Source organism: Phragmites australis, chromosome 12 (genome assembly GCF_958298935.1).
Source record: "Phragmites australis chromosome 12, lpPhrAust1.1, whole genome shotgun sequence".
NCBI classification, from domain to species: Eukaryota; Viridiplantae; Streptophyta; class Magnoliopsida; order Poales; family Poaceae; genus Phragmites; species Phragmites australis.
This window is the reverse complement of record NC_084932.1, coordinates 6,524,208-6,550,969: the sequence shown is the minus strand read 5'-3', so window position 1 is coordinate 6,550,969 and position 26,762 is coordinate 6,524,208. Positions and strand designations below refer to the sequence as shown.

The 26,762-nt window shown below is 45.4% G+C and overlaps 1 pseudogene; it reads left to right on the top strand.

The window, feature by feature from the left end:
- Nucleotides 1-12,243: 12,243 nt before the first annotated feature.
- Nucleotides 12,244-25,260, top strand: LOC133887539 (B3 domain-containing protein Os11g0197600-like; annotated as a pseudogene).
- The last annotated feature ends 1,502 nt before the right edge of the window (nucleotides 25,261-26,762 follow it).

Sequence of the window (26,762 nt, the reverse complement as noted above, 5' to 3'; positions counted from 1 at the left end):
CAATGTTGTTACCAGATGAAGCATATTACCAACTGGCCGGCCGGCCCATACACACCTATCATAATCATATACTCCCTTCAACTAATTGCTGTCACAACGTCAAATAAAAGTGACTGGAGAGAATACTGTATCAAGACCTGATCCCCTGCCGACCATTCCAACATTCAAATAAAGTACTATCTAGTGGCACAGATCGATTACCAATGGATGAAAAGGAACAATGAAATCCCCGCTTTTGTAGATACATGCTACAAAATCAGAAAATCGAATATGAGAAAAGGAGTACTGATCTTAAGGTATCTTTGGAACGTAGGATTTTAAAAATGTAGGAATAGAAAAAATATAGAATTGAAGTTGCCTGCCACTTCTAATCCTATAGGATTTCAAAATGCAGGAAGGTTTTCAGTAGAACATTTGGATGCAACATAGGAAAAATAGAGGAATTAGAGAAGAGAGATAGACTTAAAGGAAATTTTCTATGAGGTTGGATTTCATACTAGAAATTCTCCAAAATTCGTATGAAACAAGCCATTCCTTAGGAATTTCATAGGAATTATAAGGTCCAATTATTTGTTCCAAAGGGGTCCATAGGAAATTTTCCTATACGATTCAAATCCTTTCGAGTTCCTACATTTTATCTTGGTTCCAAAGGGAGCCTTAACATTTTTCCGGTTTAAATGTGTGGTACATAATTAAAAGCATGCACCGGATCAGAGCAGCATTGCGACTGTCCGAACAGTACCCACGGAACATTGACGCTTCATAGACATAGAGTACGTAGTTGGGATTAAACTAAGAGCACAGAAATATATATGCACTTAAACCTCGTGTTTCTTCGGAATGTATAGGCACTTAAAACATGCGTGCAAACATGATGATGATGGCTACATGCCACCTTCTTATACCAGAAAGGGCTCAAAAGATGGACCTGCCTGCACTCCAAATTGTCGAAAGGTCGATCACTCTACCTTTTTTCCTTTCTTAAAGCAGAACGTAGGATCTGTCCCTAAATCCTAAAACGAGTTTTTTTATCAGAGGAAATGATCCAAAAACTACGTACTAGACTAAGAAAAGAAGAATTCAAATAAGGAGGCAAAATGTCTTGATTAGAAAATGCAAGGAGGCGTTCGTACTGGGCTGCATTGGATCGAGACTACTATTTTGATATGGTTACAATACAGCAATGCACCAAACCAAGCAGTTCAGCAGTGCGACGCTGCGTCGAAACAGGGTGACGCGCCAACGCTTTGCTCTGTATCCCAAAGAAACAGAGTAGCAGGCGGGGCAACCTCGCCTTCGCTTTTTTAATTGCCAGCTTCGATTTTCTAATACGTTTTTGCCGCTCTTTTGAACTTGTCCATATGCGTGGACGTAACTGGATCTTTGCTGCAGAAGGAAAATCATCAGGAAAGGAACTCTGACACAGTTCCATCATCTACAAGCGCGCGTCGGCTAGGCAAAGGCCCAGATGAACATATTGATAGCTTATAAACATCACCCTAGAGACGGGATCGCTAGCCCTAATCATGAACACACTAATGCAGAAGCGTTACATTGACATACCTGTGCTTGTGGATGCTACTTAGACGAGTAGATGAGTCGGTGTAGGTGAGTTGGTGCAGAGTAGTGCCGGCTGTCGATGTCGAGGTAGTCGAGCCTGATGAAGCGTGTTGATGTAGTTGTCGGCGTGGTGATGAAGATGACGATGGAGGCGGCGGTCTTTACCCCACTGTTGTACACGTCAAGATCGGTTTTGGATGTGAATATGGGACATGTCAAAACCTAGCACGAACACACATGTTGGCCAGGCGTCGTCAGCCCCTCGCTATTTATATTATGCAGCACGGGATGGGACCGCAACCAAGAGTTGGTTGCGCTCCCGATCAAAGCGTGTGAGAGAACGGGACTCCTCCTCTTTCGTCGGTCATCAGTTAGGAGTCATGAGGGAGAGGGGGTCCGAGATCAATTCTAACATTCTTCCTCTTGATTGTAAGACTAACATCATAAGTCCACTCTCAATGAAATGACACACCGAGGCAAAGCATTACATCGGCTAATTAAATATGAAACCCAAATACTTATATTATACCACTCCATCTCGAAATGGATGTTCGTTATGCTTGATGGGATTTGGTTTGCTTTATAATTCTCTTAATCCAGAATCATAGGCTTTCCTATAACCCCATACCAGCAACATGATCATGAAAAATATGGGGTGGTAAGCCTTTAGTAAGTGGATCCGTAAGTATTGACTTAGTACTTATATGCATCACACTTATTTGTTTGCTCCTGGATTTTATCTTTCACAATATGATACTTAATATCAATGTGTTTGGCAGCATCATTCGACTTGTTGTTACTCGTATAGAAAACTACATGTTGATTATCGCGATATAATGTAAATGGCTTTGAAATACTGTTGATCAATCTTAATCCCGGAATAAAGTTATTTAGCCATACAGTCTGCCTGGTAGCCTCATAACATGCTACAAACTCAGCTTGCATTATTGACGATGTCGTAAGTGTTTGTTTAGAGCTTTTCCACGAGATAGCTCCTCTAGCGAGGGTAAAGATATAACCTGACGTGAATTTTTTAGTATCCATACACCCCACAAAGTGTGCATCCAAATAACCAACAACTTTGAAGTTATCGAATTTTCTAAATATGAGCATGTAGTTCTTAGTGCCTTACAAATAGCGAAGGACTTTATTAACGACTTTGCAGTGGTCTGGTCCTGGATTTGACTGATATCTGCCAAGCATCCCGGTCACGAAAGCTAAGTCAGGGCACGTACATACTTGAGCATACATAATACTTCCGACAGCTGAAGCATAAGGAACTAACTTCATTTGATCAATTTTATATTGGTTCCTCAGACATTAAAATATCCCAAACTTATCGCCCTTAACAATAGGAGTAGGCGTAGTAGATCACTTATGCGTATTGTATTTCTTCAGTACTCTATTAGTGTATGCCTTTTGAGACAAACCTAATACTCATTTGGACCAATCTCGATAAATTTCAATGCCAAGAACGTAAGAGGCTTCACCGAGATCCTTCATATCGAAATTAGAGGAAAAAAATCTCTTGGTCTCAAACATCATATCCTTATCGCTGCTGACAAATAAGATATCATCCACATAAAGAACTAAGATGATGAATTTTCCCCTTTTAAACTTTCCATAAATGCAGTTATCAACTTCATTTTCTTTAAAGCCAAAATTTCTAATGACTTTAGCAAACTTGAGATACAACTATCCAGACACTTGCTTTAGTCCATAAATTAATTTCTTAAGGCGATATCCCAAATGTTCCTTGCTTTCTATGACAAAACCTTCCGATTGATCCATGTAAACATTTTCTTCCAAGTCACCATTAAGGAATGTCGTCTTTATGTCCATCTGATACAGCTCTAAATCATAATACGCTACCAGTGCTATAATTATTCTGAAAGAATCTTTACTTGATACAGGAGAAAAAGTTTCATTATATTAGATCACTTCTCTTTGCAAGAAGCCCTTAGCTATGAGCCTCGCTTTGAACCTTTCGATGTTTCCCTTAGAGTCATGCTTGATTTTGTATACCCATTTACAACCTACTGTTTTGACTCCATCAGGGATTTCTACTAGGTCTCATATATCATTATCGCTATTAATTCGTCCTTCAAAGCATTAAGCCACTCAAGCCTCTTCATATGAGTGGAATCTTCTGCTTTCCCTATACCATTAACATCCTCATTCATGTAGACAATATAATCGTTCAAGATGGCAAGTCTCCTGTCACATTGTGATCTCCTGATCGGTTTGTTAGGCACTACAGGACCAGGACTGGGTACTGCAGGGGACTGTTGAGACTCATCATTAGGTGCACTATTAGTAATTTCAGAGACCTCAACAGGGGGTGCACTGACGTTAGTTTCTACAGAAGGTGCAACCAACTGAGGCATAGGGATGTAGGGCTCTTGGACCACTTAAGGCTTTTCCTCGAGATCAACTTCCCTAGGCTCTAGATCCCCATTGGTGCCGCACCTCCATGATTCTCGCGATCCCGCTCCAAGCTCGAACTCCATCCGACCCCGCGGGCTGGTGCACAAGCTCGGTGGTCGAGTCATCCGAAGTTGAATTAGAGGGAGCAAGGTGTCGGAGGCTTGCCGTGGGTGCTAGGGCCGTGGGCAGCATAACTGAGGAGGAGGCCCGGTCCGGAGGTGGTGACCTTGGGAGGACTCCGGCCTCTTTGGACTCGGCCGGCCACAACCAGATTGGAGGAGGGGCCGAGGACTCCCTTGATGAAATGCGGTGTAGGGAATTTCCGACCCCTTCGACGACAAGGATGTCACAGGCCCTATTATCGCAGTGACTGGTGGCATGGGTAAGGCATTGTTCACCTCCCCCCCCCCCCTGTTTTTTATCTCGTTGTGCCGGTGCCCAAGGATCCTGACTTTCGTGCTTTTCTAGTATTCAGGGGTCGTTGAAACGGGCATAACCTCAGCATCCGCTCCCGAGGTCTCGGTGCCCCCAGAGATCCTGATAATTCCCCTGGAGGTCCCCGAGACAGCCACACCGGAGATAATGACTTCACTGTCTCAGGGCGTTTTGCTGGATCATGACCTGGCTCTTGTGGCCGGTGCAGGGGTTGGACCCTCCACGGCGGCAGCCACTGCATTCCTTGAGAGGGGCTTGAGCTTCGAAGCCCTGACTCCGGATGACTTCACTCTCCGCCCGGAGGTGTTGAGTGCCTTTGTGTTAGCCTCGTCTCTCCTTAGGAGCGGGGAGATCGAAATATCTCTGGCTCAGAGGCCCCCGGAGGAGGTGGTGTCACATCTAGAAGCAGCGGTCTGGTAGGTATGTTCTGGAGGGAGGCTTTTCTAGCTTCGACCTTGGGTTTGTTGTCTTATCTCTCCTCTTATACTTTGGAGCAACTGCTCCTAATGAAGGCGTTAGGCTGCTCGCAACACCGGGCCCTCACAGCATCCCAAGAAACTGCTCGGGAGGAAGCGACGGGGCTCCCGCACGGCCTGGAGGAGGTTGTGAAGCGAGAGGAGTCTACGGAGGATCGTCTGCAGGAAGAGGCGACACGTAGGGAGCATGCGGAGGCCGCGGCCCGGGAGGCTGCTGACGCCATCAACCAGGCCATTGCGAGATGCGTGGCTGTGGAAGGCGAAGCCCGAGACCTCCAAATCATGGTGGTTGTGGCTCTACAAGAGCGGAGGAAGCACATGCAGCAGAGGATGCACTACACATGGAGTGCCAAGGGCTAGCCAAACGCGTGACGAAGGCGGCCCGCACCATTGAGCGTGCTCTGGGTGGCCTTAGGGCTAAGGGCCCACCATTTCCCTCTGACCCGAAGGTCCTGGCCCCAACACCTCATTGACTCCGGTCCGTAGCAGGGTGACAGCTAGCGTTGCCGAGGCCTACGCTAGTTCTAGTGTCCACGTGGCCCTGGTGTTTCTGCTGGCGCTATTGCACTGAGCAGGGTTCTGCCAATTCGGAGCACTAGAGTAGCTGGCCCCGGACTTCGTGGTTGAGGATATCCGGCCTGGGGCACCTTCGGTGGAGATCCGTGTAGCCTTGGATGGCTTCTGCTGGGGAGTATGCGCGAAGCACGACCGACCTACGACACTATGTTTTATTCCAAATCGTGTGAAATCGAGTGCCAAAGGGGCTCCCCGCTCGGCCTCCCCTGTGGGAGTTCAGGCTCCGCTCCGGGATGCCTCTTCCAACGCACTGCCACAACCTGGGTGCCTCCTCGTTCGGACACCACTCCACGGGAATAGCCTCCGAGCATAGGAAACACTCCACAGGATCGGACTTTGGAGGTGTAGCCCTAAGTAGGCCTTATTTTTCTTCTTCTTTTCCTGCGGGGGGTCGGAGACCTAGCGTGTTACTCGCTTCTCATGCTTCATGTATCTCGACTTCGCTCGCCAAATTTGTGGAGCTAAGTCTCCTTCAAGCTTTTACCCTTTCATTTGTGAGTTGTGCTAGAATGTGCGTGCCACACGGCTAACTCTTGAGCAGGATTTGTGCATACAGTTTTGGCAACCCGTAGCAAGAGAAGACTTCCCGAGTGTCCAGGCTGTCACTTCTAGTGAAGGGCCCAGCGCGTCCCGATCGCCCAGTCCTGCGTCACCTTCACTGCAGAGGGAGCACTTTGTCTTACCTCACGATTCTCAAGGACATGTGGACATAGAGGTGGCCACCGACATCTTGGTTAAGGTGGAGCCGGAGGACCCCTCCGCTTGCATATCAGAGGCTAGCCCAGGCTCTGTAGGGATAGACGAGTGGTGGAGGGTTTTCGAGGCCGATGGCCCGTGTGACTCTCCTCGCTATGTTCTTGTGTGGAACCTCGACGGAATGGTTCCATCAGACATCCTTGAGAACGTTATGGCCTGGATCAGGACGGAGGAGGCGGACTCATCGTCGTCATCAGGGGAGTTGGATTTCACGGCCTTAGACGCCTACCCTTCCCAGGCGGAACCCTCATCCCCCCGACCTCGAGGAGACTCTATCTTTGGCATGAGGTCTTCACACCGGGGGTACCCACGTCATCAATCCGTGCGCCGCTATGGGCGCGAGGTTGGTGGCTCAGTGAGCGGCGTCGGTCCTCCGCATCTCACCGCACTTCGGGAAGACGTGACGGCTTAAAGCGCTTATTAGGACTGGATTGATTGTAAGGCATACCGCTGAGTACAGTTTCTGTACAGCTTATATAAAAAGTAATATTGTTATTTGTCGACTATGCTTCCCCTCTCTACTTTTAATTTGGCTCGTATTGATGCTCCGGAAGCTTTCCCTTTCCCAGCCCCCTCACAAGCTATTTCCACTTGCGGCTGGAGCGTGCGATTATAGGGATGCTTAGATGCCTTAGGTGTGGGTTTGTACCTTGACACGACTGAGGCCTATGTCCTTCTGGGTGGCAGAGGCTTTATACCTCGACGCAACTGAGCCCTACAACATCGAGGTGGGTGACTGTTTATATCTTGACACGACCGAGGCATGTAGCCTTCAAGGTGGTAGAGGGTTTATACCTTGGAGCGACCAAGGCCTGTGGCCTGTTTGGAGGGGAAGCATTCTTCTTGAGTCAGCATTTATGTACTAGTCCTACTAGTTCAGAGTGAAGGTTCTCTCAAGATGAGCTAGACACCCTATCTGATGTTGACGTTAAGAGTTTTTGGGCTCAGGTGGAAGAAGCCGATCGCAAGAGCGAAGAAGGTGATGCCTTTTTACAGGGTTAGCTAAATCCTACAGCTATGCACGATCGGCCAAACCACTTTTAAGAATTGAAGGTGACAAGCGATTAATGGCTAGACAAGGATCGCATCTTACACGACCGAGGCATGTGGCCTTCAGGGTGGCAGAGGGTTTGTACCTCGATGCGATCAAGACCTGTAGCCTTCAAGATGGTGGAGGGTGCCCCGGTGGTGGGCTTATTGGTGCCATCTTGTGGGCTTTCACTTGCTGTGTGACATGTCGCACAATTGAGAAGAGATATAACTCGAGGTATGCGATTAATGTTAGCACTGAGTAGCCATTTGCAATAGAGAATATCAACAGCTAGGTAAGCTAACTTCAGCATATGCCAAATTAATTATAGTAGAAAATATCAACAGCTAGCACAGCTAATGCTAGCACCGAATAGCCACAAGTGGGGTGTACCTTGCATGGATTGATCCCCCACAGCATGCTCCAGTAATCTTCGAGGTGGTGGAGGGGGCAACGCTTGACACGACCGTGGCCAATGCTCACCGATGTCGAGCAAGCTGTCTACACGTAATACCTACAGAGTGCCTCCGTGTTCCAGGTGTGCTCAAGGGGGTCCCTTCCATGTCTGCCAAATGATAGGAACTTGGCCTATTGGACTCAAGGATGAGGTAAGGGCCTTCCCATTTGTTCCATAGTTTTCCCGAAGCTAATGTGCTCCGAAGGACTAGGTTTTTGGGTGCGAAGGTTCGTGGTGTGACCTTGGGATTGTACCAAGCCTTGGTTTCAGCGATGTAGCGGTCGAGGTTTCGGACAGCATGGAGCCTCACACCCTCTGCAAGGTCGAGGGAGAGTAATCTTTCTCCGGTGGTCTCCGGTAGCTGAACTCAGAGTGAGTGCCCCTTGATTTCTGTTGGAGTCATAGCCCCGTCGAACAGGAGGCGGAAGGGGGTAAACCCAGTGGGCACATGACCGTGGTGCAGAGGGACATAACACCTTTTGAAGCTCTTCAACCCATTGGCCTTTAGCGAGACCGACAAGGCACCGGTTTAAACCTAAGAGGATGTTGTTGTTATCGTGCTTGATGGCCTCGTTGGACTATGGATGACGAACTACAGCGAAGCACATTTCGATGCCGAGCTTGGTGCAGAACTCTCAGAATGGCCCGGAGTCAAACTATGTCCTGTTGTCGATGATGAGCTATCGCGGGACACCGAAGCAGCATATGATATTTTTCAAAAAGAATTTTTGAACGTTTTTTGATGTAATCACCATGAGAGGATTGGCCTCGATCCACTTGGAGAAGTACTCCAAGACCATCACTGCATACCTGAAGGGATCGGTGACGTCCTAAGAAGGGGTGAATTAGGACACTTAAAACTAATCGACTCCAAAAAACTTTACAAGATAAACTTATATAAATTTCTATCTAAATGTGTTGTATGTTCATCTAGTGTGTTTACTCTATCGTTCAAAAAGGTTTGCAACCTATAGCCAATCCTAACAAACTACTCTAGGAAGGTAAACATACAAAGGTAGATTGCAAGTATGTAAATACGAAAATATAAAGAAGGTAGAGAGAGCAAACTCGGCATAAGAAATTTTTATTCCATGGTATCGATGGTATAAACGCCACCCCTAATTCAGGTTGGAGTGGCCATCTAGGCTATAGCTCCCAGACGGTATCCGGTCACGGCCCTTGAGCCACTTAGGCCTCAAGTAGGTTCAACCACCAAGCTACCAAGGCAAGGCTTCAACACAAGACTCTCTTCCGATCTCTTGCCGTTGTTTTCACTTCGGAGCTTGAGACACCAAAGCAAGGGTCTCTGCGTCCCAATACAAGCTTCTTGCCGCAACTTCACACCAAGTTGGAGGGTCAATAAGCTTGAGCCATCAAGGCCCAAGATACCAGCGAGTCACCAAGACTCTAAGGTGTCAGTGTACCTCTCGGTACAAGCTAAAATCACTCCTAGATCCCCTCTTTAGGTAGCAACACTTCTCTCTATGCCTATTAGCACTAATCACACCCTAATCTTGTGCTCAATTACCTTGAATGATCACTTTTAGCACTTTGGTACCTTGGATGTCTTCTCAAGTGTCTATGAGCTTCTCTGGACTCCAGCATACTCAAATGACTGAGTTGGAGGGTATTTATAGCCTCAACCCCACAAACTAACCGTTACCTAACGATCACATTTTTTCTTAATGCTAGATGTTCCAGGGATATCCTTTTCTGAACACCAGACCATCTGGTGTGTGGTCCACCCTCATAGCCTGCTGATGCCAACTGTCACTAGTTGTTAACTGGCCGTTGATCCTATGGTGATTCTTCCGATGCCATCGCCGGACCATACAGCGTGTGTAATTCCATCTCTACTGGGCCGAAGGAAAATCTTCTGAAAAATACTCTGGTGAAGCCTCCAGTGTGCACAACTTCATGCACCAAACCATCTGGCGTGTGGACCACTTGAACTCCTTCTTCTGCAATGCACCGGTGTGCACAACTTCATATCGCCGGACCATCCGACATGTACAAAACACCTAGGAAAGCACTCCGACGTGTACAATTGTCTCTACACCGGATCATCTGGTATGTACATTTTTCCTGGGACATCTCCAATTCAATCGATCTTTGTCCCAGCTGTAGTGACTTCTTCATGTATTGTATTCATGAGACCTACTAAGGCATATACTTGATAAACATGTTAGTTCTATTGCCTATATTTTTACTAATCACCAAAATCACATACATATCCTAAAAGGATCATGTTTGCTACAATCTTCCCCTTTTTGTTGATTTATAACAATACAACCAAAGTATGCAAAATGTAAATGATACAAAATGTAAAATGCACAAGCGCACAAAAAATGAATAACAACAATTGTAAAGAGCACAAAGCCTTATCACTTTGCTTGGATGCATGGTAAGAACAACCAATGGTACTAATTTTAAGAAAAATTTCATAGCAATTGAAAATGAACCATTGATACCAACTGAAGATGGATCAATTGTAAACGAAATGTCCCATCTTTGTCACACATTGTTCTTACCTTCACTTTATCCCCCTTTTGTTGTGACTATCATGGAGATATTTCTCCCCCTTTCTCCATCGTCACTATCTCCCTTGATCGACCCATACAAGAACTCTTTGCTTTGCGCGCTTCTTGGATTGACATCATTTGTAATCCTTCCATGCGCGCTTCTTGAATCATGCTTCTCTCTTTGTCTACAAACTTCAATAATATTGCATCATACAACTTGAACTTGCTTTGGTCATCAAAATTCTCTCTATTTATCAACAATTTCAAAAAAGCTACAAACACATGTTGAACTCAAGGAAAACTTTTGAGCATACGGGAGATATCTTCATGAACCATGATCCAATAAGATGATACCACTTGTAGGAATCCAATTGAAAGGAATGATATCAATTGTAGGGTAAATGATATTGATCATATGTATGCATGGCAATTGTATGGATACAATTGAAATGAACAATGTGGATATCGTTTGAAATGAAAATACATGGATCACAATTCAAGAAAATCACATAATATAGTTTAAACTCTCATATATGTGTGCATAAATATGATGAGAGTGAAATATATGCAGAACTAGACAAATGACAAGATAGGAAGTTTAAGCCATATTATGTATGGGGGTAACTTAAATATACGAATGAATTGACAATAATGCCAATTGATGAATAAGCATTGCATACCTCTAGAAACTCATAGATTACTCTATAAGACTATATTTGCAACACATGCTAGTCTCAAAATCACAACACATAGGATATGCTCCCCTTTTGGATGGGGAATTTGGGTATATAATGATTAAAGTCTTTATCAATACGCTCAATCTTATACACTTGACTTCTTTACTTGAATCTTCACTTCATTTTATGCGTCAAGTCTCTAAATCCCCCGAGTCGACCCGTTGACTTCAAGTTTTCTTTAAAACCCAAACCGATTGGGACTCTTCATATTGGTGATGACTTTTTTGGACATCCAAATGGATTGGTTCCACCTTCGATCCTTTTTCTCAACCATATGTTCAACCATTTTGCCATTGTCCTTCTTAAGCTTATAGTGGTTGCACTTGGTTTTAATATTGTAGTTGGACTTGGTGCAGAAGTTGATGATCTTATTTGAGAAGTTCATCATCTTCTTCTCCTCCTTGATCTCCTTCCTACTTGCTTGCATTGGAATGACTTATGACCTTCTTGATAACACTTGAAACATGTCACGATAGACCCTTCTACAAGCTTGTTCACTATATTATCACAGTTATCTTGAGGAGGTTGGACATGATTCTCGCTCTTCAATTTTGGTAAGTCCTTTTGAGCTTCTCCACTTTTTGAGCTTCTCCACTTATTGCTTAAGCTCATCATTTTCTTGTGCAATGTGATCGTTACATGATTCTACAATAATATTCTCAACACGTATCTCATTGCAAATGGGTGAGTTAGATAGGTCAATCAAATCATCACAAAAATTAGAAACGTCTACCTTAGAATTAAAATTAAAGAATTACTTCAAAGGGTTATTAGGTTGAGATTCAATACCCTTAAGTTTTGCCTTAAGCTCTTTATGATCTTATTTAGCAATTTAAATTTACTCACTAAATATTTATAATTAGAAACAAAGGTAGCCTGAATGTCATTAAGGACATTAAAATTTTAAAGTTCTTTATCTTATTTCTTTAAGGTCCTTTGTTGCTTATTGATCAATTCAAAAAGTTTTTATTGAGAGGGTGAATTCTCATCGAATTCATCATCACTTACATCGTTTTTCATACATTTAGCCATAATATACTTATGTGATGACGACTTACGTGATGACAACTTTAGAGAATGGAAGGTTGTGCTCGACGAATTTGACAGAAAAACAGCTAAGGGCTACATAACTGCCGGTGAGGCGCTGGAAACCCTTCGCGTCGGTGAGGGATGCTATTTCCGTGATGACACGAATCTTATTGGAGTTTGCTTCCATGTCTCGTCTGGAGACGAGCTATCCTAATAGCCTTTCAACTTTAGCGCCAAAGACACTACTTGGCAGTGGGGATTTGGCTGGTGCGCTGACGAAGGCTTCGAAATATCCATTACCCCGAGCCATAAGCCGAGCTCGGTCCGGAGAAGCCTACTGGATGCTGTGTTAGATGCTGGCGGGGTGCGGCTGACAGAGCTATTCACCACGCACGATTCTCCCCACCATTGCTGCTTGCTGGTGGTTTCCCCATCCAAACGCAGAGAAGTTTCGGGATATTTTTCTTCCAATGTAACTGAGGGGATCGGGTGATCACCAAATCCCTGTGGGGATTAGCTCACACGTGGAGGGATTTTCCTAGTTGCTAAACGAGGCCTAACCCATGTATCCTTTTCGGATCTACCTACCAGATCGTGAAAATCCCGTCTCAGGTGATCGATCATCAAGCATGATGCTGTCCCTGGAAAGAAAAAGGAAAATCTAGCTAAAGCCTCTCTTGCAGATGCATTTCTCCAGCAGTCAGGATCTTTTCCTCCCCTCTCCCCCATTTTCCTGAAAAGACTGACCCTTTTGTCCTTGCAATGGCCATTCCTTAAACCCAAGGTCCAGACTCCAGTCACCGGTGGTAACTGCCCACAGTCCTCTATTTACAGCGGCGCCGGCGGGGCGTCCTGCCTTGCCCGCAAGAATAATTGAATCTTCAATCTTGGGGTGTCCTCCTTGCTCTGTTTGGAGAAGTCAGTGAAGGCTCATGGGGCGCAAGAAGCAGCAGGTGAGCAGCAGCGCGGCCGTGGCGGCGCGGGAGAGCCGCAAGGAGAGGCAGAAGCAGAAGGATGTGAGGGAGGAGGGGAAGAAGAAGCAGAAGCAGAAGCAGAGGTGAGGGAGGAGGGGAAGAAGAAGCAGAAGCCAGAAGGATGGGAAGGAGGGGGAGGCCAAGGGTGCCGGCCACCACTTCTTCAAGGTCTTCTTCCCCGAGCAATCAGGGGAGCGATTGGTGAGCTTCTTGAGTCCCCTGTCTCGTTACATACATGAATCAATGGAGGACTGTGCTATTACTTTTCGCTGCTTTTTTTTCCCCAAAATTTTTGGTTGCTCCGTGAGATGCTGCGATGGTGATCGAACATTTCTTTTATCTTGTTTAGGAATCTGAATTCTGCTGCTTGCAATGGCCAAAAGAAGTGAGAATTGTTCATTGATTAGTTTTTCAATAGATTTATACTTGTTAGTTTGTTTTTAGTCGTTTACTTCTGACAGTGTTTTTAGTCATTTACTTCTGCTGTCAGTCCTATACCCTCATGTTATCGGTGTTCAGTACTGTTTCACCTTCCGGGCTATGACTGCATATTAGAGGGCCATCACATTTGTACATCACATGTCATATATATACCATTTGTTAGATGGCTTTATTTTTGAGCTGGGATTGCATCAGACATGTAGTCCATAGCGTCAACAAGTTCTTTTGTGTATTCTAGAGGAAAAGAACTAACAACTTCTTATATGTTGATACTATGTAGAAAATTCCATCGCCGTTCGACCAGTACCTCGAGGACAAGCCTTCTGGATTGGTTTCCCTGAAAAGCCCGAGTGGCAGCACGTGGCACGTAGTACTTACTTCAGACTCCGAAGGATTGTGATTCGCACATGGATGGAAGGAATTTGTTAGAGATCATTCCCTCAAGAAGGGTCACTTTTTAGTGTTCACTTACGATGGACACTCGCAATTCTGTGTGGTGGTGTTCTGTTCATCGGGCGTTGAGGACCCGTCAGCTTTGGTTGCTCAGCTTGTAATGACATGGTCGTTAAAGTAGAAAATGATAAAGGGGGCATAGTCATCGATGCAGGTGGGACATCTGAAATATCGACTCTCCCCCTAGAAGAGGGTAATAGAACCACAAGAAAGAAGATTAGAGGAACGGATGATCTCATAGCAGATGGCTCTGCATCAAAGAGGAAGAAAGCTGAGAAAAAGAGGCCTGAAGGTATCGTTGGCACTTATAAGGCAGCATCGGCAATCCTTAACAGCAATAAAGGTAAAATATCCCTAATTTTCAAAAAATGTATAATTAAACTGAATAATTGCTCTGATGTACTCAACATCTAGTTCATCGCAAAAGTGCATAGCTGCTAGCAGTTTAGAGTGCAATTATTTTAACATGTTTTGTGTGACAACATGAAGTTGAGTGCAGGATAACTGCATAAATGACTAACCCATTCATCACGTGCCTATAATTGTATTGTTGATAAGTTGTCGTGCATAGTCAGAATTCAGGAGGTCATGTGTTATGCCATTGCAGGCATGTAATTGCTATAAGATCCCCATGTCTAAGCTCTGTATTGGTGGTGGCTATTGGCTAATATTATCACTGATTCTTCTCTCTTTTTTTGAGTATAGAACATAAGTGCTCTATTATATCAAAACAGGGTTACAATCCCAGTTGAGCATACATTGCTGCAAACCTGTTGTAGATTTTCTGGCACACTCATGAGCAACCATTATTCTTCTAGCTAGGATTCGTTCAGAATCATTAAGATCCATATGCGTTCCATTCAAGCTAACTTTTGCATATCACAGATTTCTCAGTCAGTTTGTTAGATGAATATAATTCTTGCAACAAGACTCGGATCAGGGATAAGGATTTTCCTAGGGGTGGTAAATGTAAGTTATTCCTCCCCAGAACTTTTTTATTAGACGTGAATTTGCCATCTCTGTTGTTAATAAGAGATTCAGTTCTTTTGGACTGCATGATTTCTGTGAATAATTTGATGCTATTGCGTTTTTCAGTCGTCTTGAAGAAGGCCAGGCAACCAGTAGTAATATCACAAAGGCGTCCAGTAACTGAAGAAGAGAAAAAACTCGCTCTTAAAATGGCAAAGGAATTTAAATCAAAGAAACCTTTCGCCATGCAAATAATGATGGACTCTTATGCCTATGTGGGATTTTTCATGGTAATGTCACTTATTTCCCACATGCTACTTCATTTATATTGAGCTCAAAACTATTCCTTGTAGTTGTATGCGTGAACAGGATTCCTTAATGCACACTGTAGTTAGCATTTTCTCAGTCGGCATATAAGTTCCTTGATGATAATACTCAAAAGTATGTTCCAAGCAATTTAAGCATCATTATTTTCGTGGATAAAAATCTACATATCTTAGTTTACAAAAGTATCAAGTGTTGTGAATCTTGTGATAACTCAAGTATTGAAGTATCAGGTTGTCGCTGTGCAAGAGTTTACCAATTCAGCTTCTATGTATGAGGAGACTAGAGAGTCAGACTATTGTGAGAAGTCCTGGACCCGATTGTCCAGCTCAAAATTGGGAAACAGAAAAACCCGCTGGTACTGATTAAAATTTGGATTGAGCTGGTTTCCCTAACAACAAGGAAAGAACAGATGTTGTATGCTTTGTTTCATTCCTGGAAATTATTGTGATAAATGGGTATAAACTTATGGGTCCATTCTTGCAAAATAGAACTGTTTAGTATATAAAAACACTGTTATTGGCAGCCGGGCATAGCTGAAGGACATTCACAGGTACAACATTTTGAGATAATCAGCTGGATCTGTGTGCAGATGCTGCATTCCATTTTTTCTATATGGATATGTATTACTCTTGACATTCCATTTCTAGCTAGATTTTGTATGGTGTACTTATCACATCTGTTGAAAATCTACCAACTATATTTATCACTTATTTGTGCTTTCCTACTGTTGCGAACTATCATCGCCAATAGCGATGGGCCTTCGGACCCCAGAGTGATCCGAACGCTATAAGGAACAATACACAAAGTGGAGAAGCCTTTTCTGTATTAATGTCACCTTGTCATATTAGCTATAGTTACGTCCTATTTATAAGCCGTACTCAATCGTTCCCTGTTACAGTTTACGAGATTATCCTTCCAATTGCCACATTCTTGACATATTCGAGAGTAATACGGTACTATCCTAAGTACATCCATATTATTTACAATCTTATCCTTCATGGCCTTCGGTCGCCGACTATGGTACTCCCTTCGACCATGCCTTCGCCGTTTTCTCCGTTTTTGCGATGGACTTGGGTCACCCTTCGCTTGGCCTTCGAAGGTCTCAGCTCGGCCGCACCTCCGGCGTCCCTTCGAGTAACTCCATCGTGACGTCGAGCGAAACCCTTTGGGTGATCCCTTCGGCCGATCTTTGAAGGCCCGATGAAGGCTTCGCCCGTCTCGGCTGTTGGAACCGCTCCTGCAGCTTCGAACGCCCTGAGGGTCCCTTCGTATTGCCGAAGGGTTCCTGCAACACGACATCCACGAGAACTGTAAGCTTTGTTAGTTCACAGTGACCGAAGAGGTCTTCGACCCAGTGTCCGAAGGGACCTGTGAGACCATTCCCTAACAGCAGCCCTCCACGGGCAAGGTTCCTCCTCGATGGGCCGAACCCGTGAATTAGATGGTATCACTGAACGTCGTCCCCTTCGGCCTGTCGAAGGCCCCTTGTTAAATGAGTTACCTTCTGCTAATCAGTCCCCCTTGCTTAGCCTAAGAGTCTAACTTTCTATAAGTGACGGTTTTATTCTGGCGAGACGGTTCAAGTTTTGAAATGTTGGTTACTATTCGTTTGTCTTAACTGCCATTAATGCGACGATTCAATTTCCAACGCGCGCTTTCTCAACTGCTCTTGAGTTGGTGTTTTGACCGTTATATATAGACCACCCCGTGGTTCATTTGTTTTTACCGAGTATTTGCGTTCAAGCCTGCGCGCTCGTCTCTCTACGCTCTGCACGAAGCTATTCGCAATCCTTCGCACTTCCGGTCGAAGCCAAGGCAAGTTGGTCCGATGGCTTTGAGAAGTAAAATCGATAAGCCGAAGACGTATTGGATCGAGCAATCGAAGGTCGACGAAGGGGTCCTGGTAGGTCTAAAGAAAGAAGGCCTGATAAGTGATATATCGAAGGTCAGACTTCCCAAGGACCAAGAGACTCCGACGCTGGAAGACGATGAAGCCCTTGTCTTCGTGGATTATTTCCGAGCTGGACTTCGCCTTCTCCATCAGCTAACACCGAACACCATTGTTCGGCCTAGCCTTTTCTCCTGGGCGGCAAGGTCAGAAGAAGCGAAGGCCTCAGCTAGAGCCTTTGTTGCCGCCCACCAGCTCCATCACCAGCCTAAGCCGGTTTTTGTGAACGACGTTCAGAGCGAAGCCCACTACGGTCGCGTGAACTTCTCGTATCGAATAGGGTTGGCTACACCTGCTGTGGCCTACAAAAACAAATGGCCGAAGGATTGGACACACTGGTGGTTCTACTATAGTGTAGATAAGAGGGATTATCTTGTGTCTAAATGCCAAGATTACAAAGTAAATCATGCCCCGGATGTGCAGTTGAAGCCCTCCAAGTGGGCTGCGTTCGAAGCCTTTACGAGGTGTGCGAGGCAGCTAAGCACTCGTGGCCTCATTGAAGAGTTCCTTACTGCAGGGGTCTGGCTGCTGAGCAAAGGGTGGACCATTCCATCCTTCGGACCGAAGGGGCCAGAAGGACTTTGCTATTCTCAATTTGATTTTAGGGAAAAACTTGGTATGTTTCTTGACCTAACTCCCATTAATCTTTGATTTCCTGCTATTTTCTTAAGTTTTTTTGTACTTTGAAACAACTGTGACGGTTGTCGAGGTGGAGGCCGAAGCTCGGTTTCTTATGGGGAAACTCACCCTAGCCGAGGGCCAAGCCTGTACCGAATAGGCCTCGGCCGCCGGCTCAATCGAATCTTTGAGCTGCGGGGCCTCGCCTATGGAGATAGGCCAAATCTGTCTAGGTCCTTGGCGGGCCATGCCGAAAAGGGTCATCCTTCGGACAGCGGCACCGGCAAGACCTCCGCCACCCAAGCCCAGAGCAAGAGAAAAGGTGGAGACCCTCCGGCTTAAGGACCCAGGAAAAAGAAGTCCATTGCCTTGAAGAAAAGGCCTCACCAACTAGCCTTTGGCGATTCTGGAGATGATGATGATGACCTCGGGGTCCCTAAAGTCACTCAAGCGGTGCCCCTTCGACAAGCGTCGTCGAAGGACACATCAGATGTGCATGTCCCTTCGCCAAAATGCGCTGCCACTTCTGCGCGAATTGAATTGGCCCCTCTCATGATTGATAGTGACGACGAGCCACTAGACTCGCGAGTTGTTGCCGAAGTAGTAGTAGAAGAGAGGGAGACCACGCTTCGACTCGGAGAGAGGGTCGAAGAGGCGGAAGATGCCGAAGGAACTGGAGGTGAGTCAGACAGCTCATCCTCTAGCTCGGACTCCAGCTCCTCCGAAATTCATAGCGCTTCGGAGACCAATGAGGAGGGGAACGCTTCACCGCCACCACGGCGTCGCAGTGGCAAAGACCTTATGACAATGGGAGCCGCACACAATGCCACAGTCATTGAGGCCGAAGCATTCCGTCTGACCTCGTTTGAACCAACTGTCAGAGAGGTAAATAACGCGAAGAAAGTACTCGATAGTTTCGCCCTCCCCAAGCTCGAGGTGCAATTAGCGTAGAAACCTGCTTCTGAACTTACGAATGCCTTCGACGTCGTGGCAGCAAAGGTACTTTCGATTATTATTATTCTCTCCTTCACATACTCGTTCTTATTTTCTTGCTACATGGCATGCTTCTCGCGCGCATTATGCGCAAGCGTGCGGAACAGGCAAAGGCCCGCTTGAAGGAGGCGGAGGAGATGAGGGCCATGCTGCTCCAAAGAGCTGAGAAAGCTAAAGGCAATCTCAACGAATATCACCGGCAAACCAAAGAGGCCATTCTGACCGTGCAGGAAAAGGAAAAAGAGGTAAATACCCTTCGCAAATGCGCAGAGGTGTCCGAAGCGCGCGTATCAGAACTTCAAGCTCTCTATGTGGCCGAAAAAGTTGAAAGCCAACACCTAAGTGAAGTGTTGCGCGAGGAGAAGCAATTTGCTTGCGATGCTGTCCTGGAGCGGGTAGACATTCTGGATCCGAAGGCGGTGAGGGCCAGCGAAGCTATTGGTAAAACTCTTGTAGAATTAGCGCTTCGGCCACAACTCTGACCCTCGACAACGGCGACCTTGACGGCCTTCTCAGGTGGATCGCAGAGTCGTCTAAAGGCCTTCGGGAAGCAACCTACTTGTATGGCGATTTTTGCACCATGATTTCAGGCCGAAGCCTCATACAATCCTTAGAGATGACTGGTTGCGACCACCACAAGGCGCTCCAGAGCCCTTCGATCTGCTACCCACCAGACATGTCGATCAGGGTGGTGACGAAGGTGTCGAAGGCCTCAGCCAAAGCTTTCACAAGCAGCTACTGGTGCAAATACGGGCGTGCCCTCGCCCTTCAAGAGGCAGAGAATAATTGCGTACCTTTTTGCTATGCATTAGCATTGTTTTTTATTCTTTCATTTAATTTTAACTATTTTTTGTTGCAGGCTGCCGCGAAGACCGGGAATGCTTCGGCTATTGCAGGAACCTCTAGCCGGCCCACTTTGCCACCTGCCCCTTTGCAGGAAGCCAATGAAACACAAAATGTGGGTCCGGAGCAGGTGTGAGCGAAGGTTGACTCACCGTAGTCTTTTGGAATTGAAACATTCAATGTTACTCGAAATCTTTGTAATATATTTTTGCTTAATTTTTTGTTAAATATTTTGATGATCTTCGATTCCTGCGTAGGTCCTCCCTTCGGACTCTGTGCGGGTAGCCGAAGACATTATCCCCATAACCATGATGCGTGATAACTTTTTTATGTTGTGGACTTGCTGGGATTCATTCCACCATCGACATCCTGGCATAGAATTTGACAAGTATTGGCGAGTGAAAGCTAAGGTCTATGACATGAGGAACGCTCAGTCACGAGCATTTTGGGAGTCGTTTCGCCCTTCGAATTTAGAAATCCGAAGGGTTGAAAGAGAAACCCGTAGGATAGAGTGCGAACTAAATCTGAAGGGTTGAAAGAGAAACTCGTAGGATAGAGTGCGAAGACTTTGACCCTCCATCAAGTCTCATTGAGCCGATGCCTAAGCCGATTGACGAAGAGTATGACTCGACGCTCTTTCACTTTTGCTATCGACGGCAACCTCAGCATTCACAAGGAGCACCATTTGTCGAAGGGCATGGTGCTCCGTCTGTGCCTTCGCCTGGCACTTCTTCTGATACTTAGCCTTTTCCCGCTAGTCGGGGCATTGCTTTCCAGCTTGGTCGTAGTCAGATGTATAAAAATTTTGTAGATCCTGACGTTGATGATTTTGCGGAATGGATTTTCGTTGAGCTTGGTCTTTGTTGCATTTTATCATTGAGCCTTTGGCCTCCAACTTTTTACCCGTAGGGACCTTGGACAGCAACGTGTGCGAAGCGTCGATCGAAAAAACGTCATTCCTCCAACTTTTTAAAGCGTAGGGACTTTCAGCAGCAACGTGCGTGAAGCGTCGATCGAAAAAACACCATCCCTCCCCCCTCCCACTTATTAAGCCATAGGGACCTTCGGCATGAGCCGTCTAGTCGAGCGCTGCTTCGACATATTTTTACTGCCTTCGCTCATATCTTTTGCTTCGAAGACCAATTTCATATTGGCCGAATGGTGTATTCATCTTTGTTTTTGCGATCAAAGTTGAATTTTTTCTTTCGTTATGTACGTTACTCTCATTTCCAATTCAAGTAATGCTTTAATTTTCATATCGAAGTGTAGCCCCCACAACCCCTACTTGGGCTTGGCGACACAAGCTTTTTCTTATTCGAAGCCGGAGGTGTGCTGCCTTTGATTCGAGGCTTAGCGTTACTAAGGCGTGTATACATGAAGAATAAACACTTCGATGCATTGATATAATGCGTATGTGTAGAAAGTAAAACTTCGACACATGCATATAGAGAACAGTCATTTTGATGTGCTTGACACTTTCTGCAGGAGTGCATTGCCTATGTTAGGTTGAGAAACACTTCGATCATTTCTTTCCGAATGTGTGTTTTGACTTCGATGCGGGGCTGACACTCTTTACTTCCGTCTTTTTTATAATCCGAAGAACTGATTAAGTCTTCGGAGCGAGAGCAGGCGCTCTTAGCCCTCGTCGAGTGGTGTGCTGCCTTTGTTATAAGGTCGGACAACACTTTGACTTTTTCTTTTTGAATGTCTGTTTGACTGTGCGAGGCTGGTACTCTTAGGTCCCGTCTTGTTTATAATCCGAAGAACTGATTAAGTCTTTGGAGCGAGGGTAGGCGCTCTTAGGCCTCGTCCAGAGGTGTGCTGCCTTTGTTATGAGGTCAAACAATACTTCGACTTTTTCTTTTCGAATGTCTGTTTTGACTTCAGTGTGGGGCTATTACTCTTAGCTCCCATTTTGTTTATAATCCAAAGAACTGATTAAGTCTTCGGAGCGAGGGCAGATGTTCTTAAACCTCGTCAAGAGGTGTGCTGCCTTTGTTATGAGGTCAAACACCACTTCAACTTTTTCTTTCCGAATGTCTGTTTTCACTTTGGTGCGTGGCTAGCACTCTTAGCTCCCGTCTTGTTAATGATCCGAAGAATTGATTAACTCTTCGGAGCGGGGACAGACTTTGTTATGAGGTCAACAACACTTTGACTTTTTCCTATGAGTGTGTACCCGTCTTTAAGTCGAAGGGTAAGGTGTCAGGCACACTTCGACATTCCTTACCTCAACTTTTTTCTAGCTAGGCTTCAGCCCGTCTTATTTCGTCAATTGGTGTGCATCCTTCAAGCGAAGGCTTGCATCACTTCGACAATGAATAATGCATAAATTCCATCGAAGCACATACTTTCTTGGGGGTAATTTCATATAGTCAAAAGGGTTTACAAAGATGACTGTCTCGTTAAAAACCTCACGCCCCGATGAGGGGTTCCCCCTGTGATTCGAGCCCTAGGAATATATCGAGCCCGGAGGTAAGGCGAAGTACTAAGATCTTGCTATTCCTTTTACTGCCAACACAAAGGCCTTTGCCAGTGTCGTGTCATCTCCGCCAACAGATTCGACTGCTACCTCAAAGCTCATGACAAATTCTCTTGGATCTGTTTCTCCTTCAAACATAACCACTCTTGGCATTTTGAAACCCGAAGACCAAGGCTGGTTCTGCAAGCCAGAAGAGAGCAAGGAATCTGGATCGCCTGCACGTGACTTGGGCTGAAGATCTTGCGCAGCCCATGTTGCAAATGCTATGAAAGGGGTGACGATGTACCGTATGTCCTCGGCCTCGCGCTGTAGCACATTAATTTGGCCTTGTAACTGTTCCATCATTCTTCTGGCTTTGTCTGATCGTCGACGGTACTCAGTCGCCTTCTGACCTACTGTCAAGCTCTAGCATGCGCTTCTTTTGTGCTATTTCCCATTCTAGATCTCCGGCTTAGCCATGCAGTTCTTTCTGCTTCGGTTTCTTCTTCTTCCTCGTCTTCATAGCCTTGAAAACGATTGAAGGCTTCATGCTCTTCAAAGCGAGGGGCCTTCTCCTTCGCATCGAAGCATTTGCCTCTTCCTGGTGAGTTAGCTCTTCGCGAACCCGACCATCCTCAGTGGCCAGCACGGGCACATCATGTTGCTCTTCTTCACCCTCTTCGACCACCTCAATTGAAGTGGTCATTAGCTCCGCCGCAGCCGGAGGGGCAATCACTGTCGCCCTCCCCCCCCCCCCCCCCCCCCCCGGAAGTTGTTCTACCTGCTGCATTGTTGATGTATCAACGTCTTTCGGCTTCTTTTTGGGTGGCATGGCTTCGAAATGTGTCAATCCCCATGAACGGCGTCAAGTGTTAGGAACTAGCGTCGCCATTAGAGTGATGGGCCTTCGGACCCCAGAGTGATCCGAAGGTTATAAGGAATAGTACACATAGTGGAGAAGCCTTTTTTGTATTAATATCACCTTGTCATATCAACTCCAGTTACGCCCTATTTATAGGTTCTACTCAACTGTTCCCTATTATAGTTTACGAGATTACCCCTCCAACTGCCACATTCTCGGCATATTCGAGGGTAATACGATACTATCCTAAGTACATCCAGATTATTTACAATCTTGCCCTTCATGGCCTTCGGTCACTGACCACGGTACTCCCTTCGATCGTGCCTTCGCCGTTTTCTCTGTCTTCATGTTGGACTTGGGTCACCCTTCGCTTGGCCTTCGAAGGTCTCAGCTCGGCCGCACCTCTGGCGTCACTTCGAGTAACTCCATCACGACATCAAGCGAATCCCTTTGGGTGATCCCTTCGGTCGATCTCCGAAGGCCCGACGAAGGCTTCGCCCGTCTCGGCAGTTGGAACCGCTCCTGCGGCTCTGAATACCTGAAGGGTTCCTGCAATACGACATCCATTAGAACTATAAGCTTTGTTAGTTCACAATAGCCGAAGTGGTCTTCGACCCAATGTCCGAAGGGGCATGGTGAGACCATTCCCCAACACTTACTCCTTGCAGCACACTGCTTTTGTAACAGTAAATAATATTCAATCATTTTGCAAGTAACTTTGCAAACTATCCTAGTTTGGTTCATTTAACTACTTTTGTTTGTTGTTCCAAAAAACTTACTTTTGCGTTGCTAGTTTCCGATCCCACATTGGACTAGGAAAGTTTGTTTTACTTATGTAAGTCAGTTTGGTATTGTCTGGTTGCCATGTTGAAGCACCAGGAGCATAGAAAAATTACAAAAAGATAATATTATGTTTCAGGTTCTTTCATCTGTCCAGTTAGCAGCGTTGTCATGTACCTGTGTATTTATCATTGGCTTGTTTACACTGCAATTGCTTCTCTTACTCCATTGTATTGCAGAACATCTCATGTGAATTTGTCAGAGAGTCTCATCCCAAGACAAGCAAGAAGATGACACTATGGGATCCACAAGGAAAGCCTTGGGAAGTTAACTATGTTTACTACAGTGACCGCTGTGTTACCTCTTTCAGTGGTGGCTGGGGTAAATTTTCCCTAGGAAATAATCTGGAGAAGTTTGATGTTTGTGTCTTTGAGCTTTTTAAGGAGGACAACATAAAAGTGCACATCTACAGGGTTGTCCCGGAAATCACTCCGCTTCTTCGTTCCAACCACAAATAACACGGTTTTCTTCGCATGTTGGAGAGTGCAATTCCATTGATCTGCAGCTAGGCAATAAGACTGATCATTCACATGCTGGAAAGTGCTTCTGTGCTCCTTCGAGAGAGAATGCCCTAATAATTTCCCCAAACAAATAAAAGTGACAATAAACAGAAGTTGTGTACTTATGTTCTGATTGGAACCCTGTTGTATCGGTTAATGAATATTGTTGCGAACTTGCGGTCATCAGAGTGCTACATTATATGAACAATACATTATAGTAATTTGTTGTGCCCATTAATTTTTTATGCAGTTTATAATGGAAACATATGCTTCAGGAGTAGGAAATCTGAAGAGCTGTTGCACTTCTTCATATCTGATCAGCCTTGCCTTGGCTGGTAGAGTGGTAGTTGCAAACATGTGGCTCTAGGGTGCAACTGAAGCCTTGACATAAACTGGTTTCCAGTTATGAAATTTCCTGACCGTAACTTGATTTCTTTCTGAAGACTGTTACTAAACTGACTTTCTTGTGACCATGTCTGCTCAACCACTGATGCCTTTTTGGTGGTGTAACCTGTGAGATGGTTGCCCAGGCATTCTAGAATCTTCTAGAACACAAGGTCGGCAGCAACATATAGGCTTTAGCATCTGCACAATTCTAATTTGATTTCAGCATGCTACATGTGGGGGAATGGTCTTATGGGTCCCTTCGGGCATTGGGTTGAAGACTTCTGAGGACATCGCAAACTAACAAGGCTTACGGTTACGGTGGATCTATCGTGTTGCAGGAACCCTTCACACTCTTCGCGTCGCGGGAACGGTTCTGGCAGCTAGGACGGGCGAAGCCTACGTCGAGCCTTTGGAGCTCGGCCGAAGGGCTTCGCTCGACGTCATGATGGAGTCATTTGAAGGGACGCCAAAGGTGAGGCCGAGCGGAGACCTTCGGATGTCCAAGCGAATGGTAACTCAAGTCCAACTTGAAGACAGGAAAGGGCGAAGGCATGGTCGTAGGGAGTACCATTGTCAGCAACCGAAGGCCATGGAAGGTAAGATTGTAAATAATCTAGATATACTTAGGGTAGTACTGTATTACCCTCGAATATACCGACGATGTGGCAGTTGGAAGGGTAATCTTGTAAACTGTAACAGAAAACGATCAGTTACGACCTATAAATATGGTGTAACTATAGCTGACAAGACAATGTGATATTAATACAGAAAAGACTTCTCCACTTTGTGTACTGTTACTTTGCCTTCGAATCACTTTGGTCCGAAAGCCGATTACTCTATTGGTGACGTTAGTTCCCAACACTACTACTACTTGCTTGTCATATGAGCATGGTTTTTCTCCTATGTATGAGCTATGAAGCAGGTGCAGATTGTTGTGAGGCCACAGACCTGAAAGGGTACAAAAGTCACACAACCAATTCCTGCTGCTTGAGACCAACCTGTTGGTTGCTGCATCCATTTCATGGCTCTGCTCTTGGCTTGCCTGGCCATCTAGCTCCTTGTTGCTTCACTCTGTTCTGTTAGTTGCTGATCGGTACAAGACCACGTGTCGACGTCTCACTCAGGCTCAGGCCTCCTTCCTTTCTACAATGGAGACAGATCACTACTGATCAGCACACTTTTCAGAACGAACTGTTTCTTTGTAGTACAAGTGATCAGTGAAGCAACAGCTAAAACTGAACAGGAGGCATCTGAAGTAAGTTCGGTGAGAGCTAATCATTGCTCAATGATTCAATTGGCAAGTTAAGAACAGCAAATGACAGACAGATGAAAGGAAATTGGCTTTTGGATTAGTTTTTAGATAATGTAATATAGGTCCCAGAGAACGTGCTGATAGCACAGTGGTAAGTCATCCAGTTGTGGTGCTACCCACTAGGACTCAAACCCTAGTTTAAAAAAAAAGGTATATCGCTGCGTGCGCTTTCAGTGTGGTCCTGGACGGCCGCGAAGTCGCTTTCAGTGATGCCCTTAGGTGGCCGGTCTTTGGTGCCTTTTCTCGACCTTTAAAAATAATGCTATGGACTGTCTTCTTCCATAAGTCGAGTTTTTTTTTAATATAGATCCCGGCCTCTGCATCCGAAGATGCACACAGTCTAAGATGTTACTGTTAGTTAAGGCCTTCCTTTGCTTTCATCTTGTATTTGCCCTTCATCAGCTGGATAAGTACAGTACAGTACACAAGTGCACATTGATTATGGTGTGATTAGCAGAGCAGGATTAAGACTAATGATGGATCAAATAAGGTTAATATATCACTAAGGGCATTCTAGGAGATGTTGAAGCGATGGCACCCTGATTGCAGCTTCTTGTTGGTTGCAATGTTTAAGTGCAGTTTTTATGAGGCTGGGGACTTGGAGGCATCTGGTTTTCTGCCTCATATACAGATGTTGGATTGTTGGTGAAGTCACCAGAAACTTTGGCTCATCTGCAGTTAATGGCTCCTTTTCGATAGGTTTGTGATGGCAAAGCTACGAGGTTGGTGACAAGTGACAACCTTGTCATGGTAGCACTCCAACAGTCTGCTAAGTTCCAAATCTTTAAGGTGTATATGTGTGGTGCGATGTATGTCTACTACTCCTTGG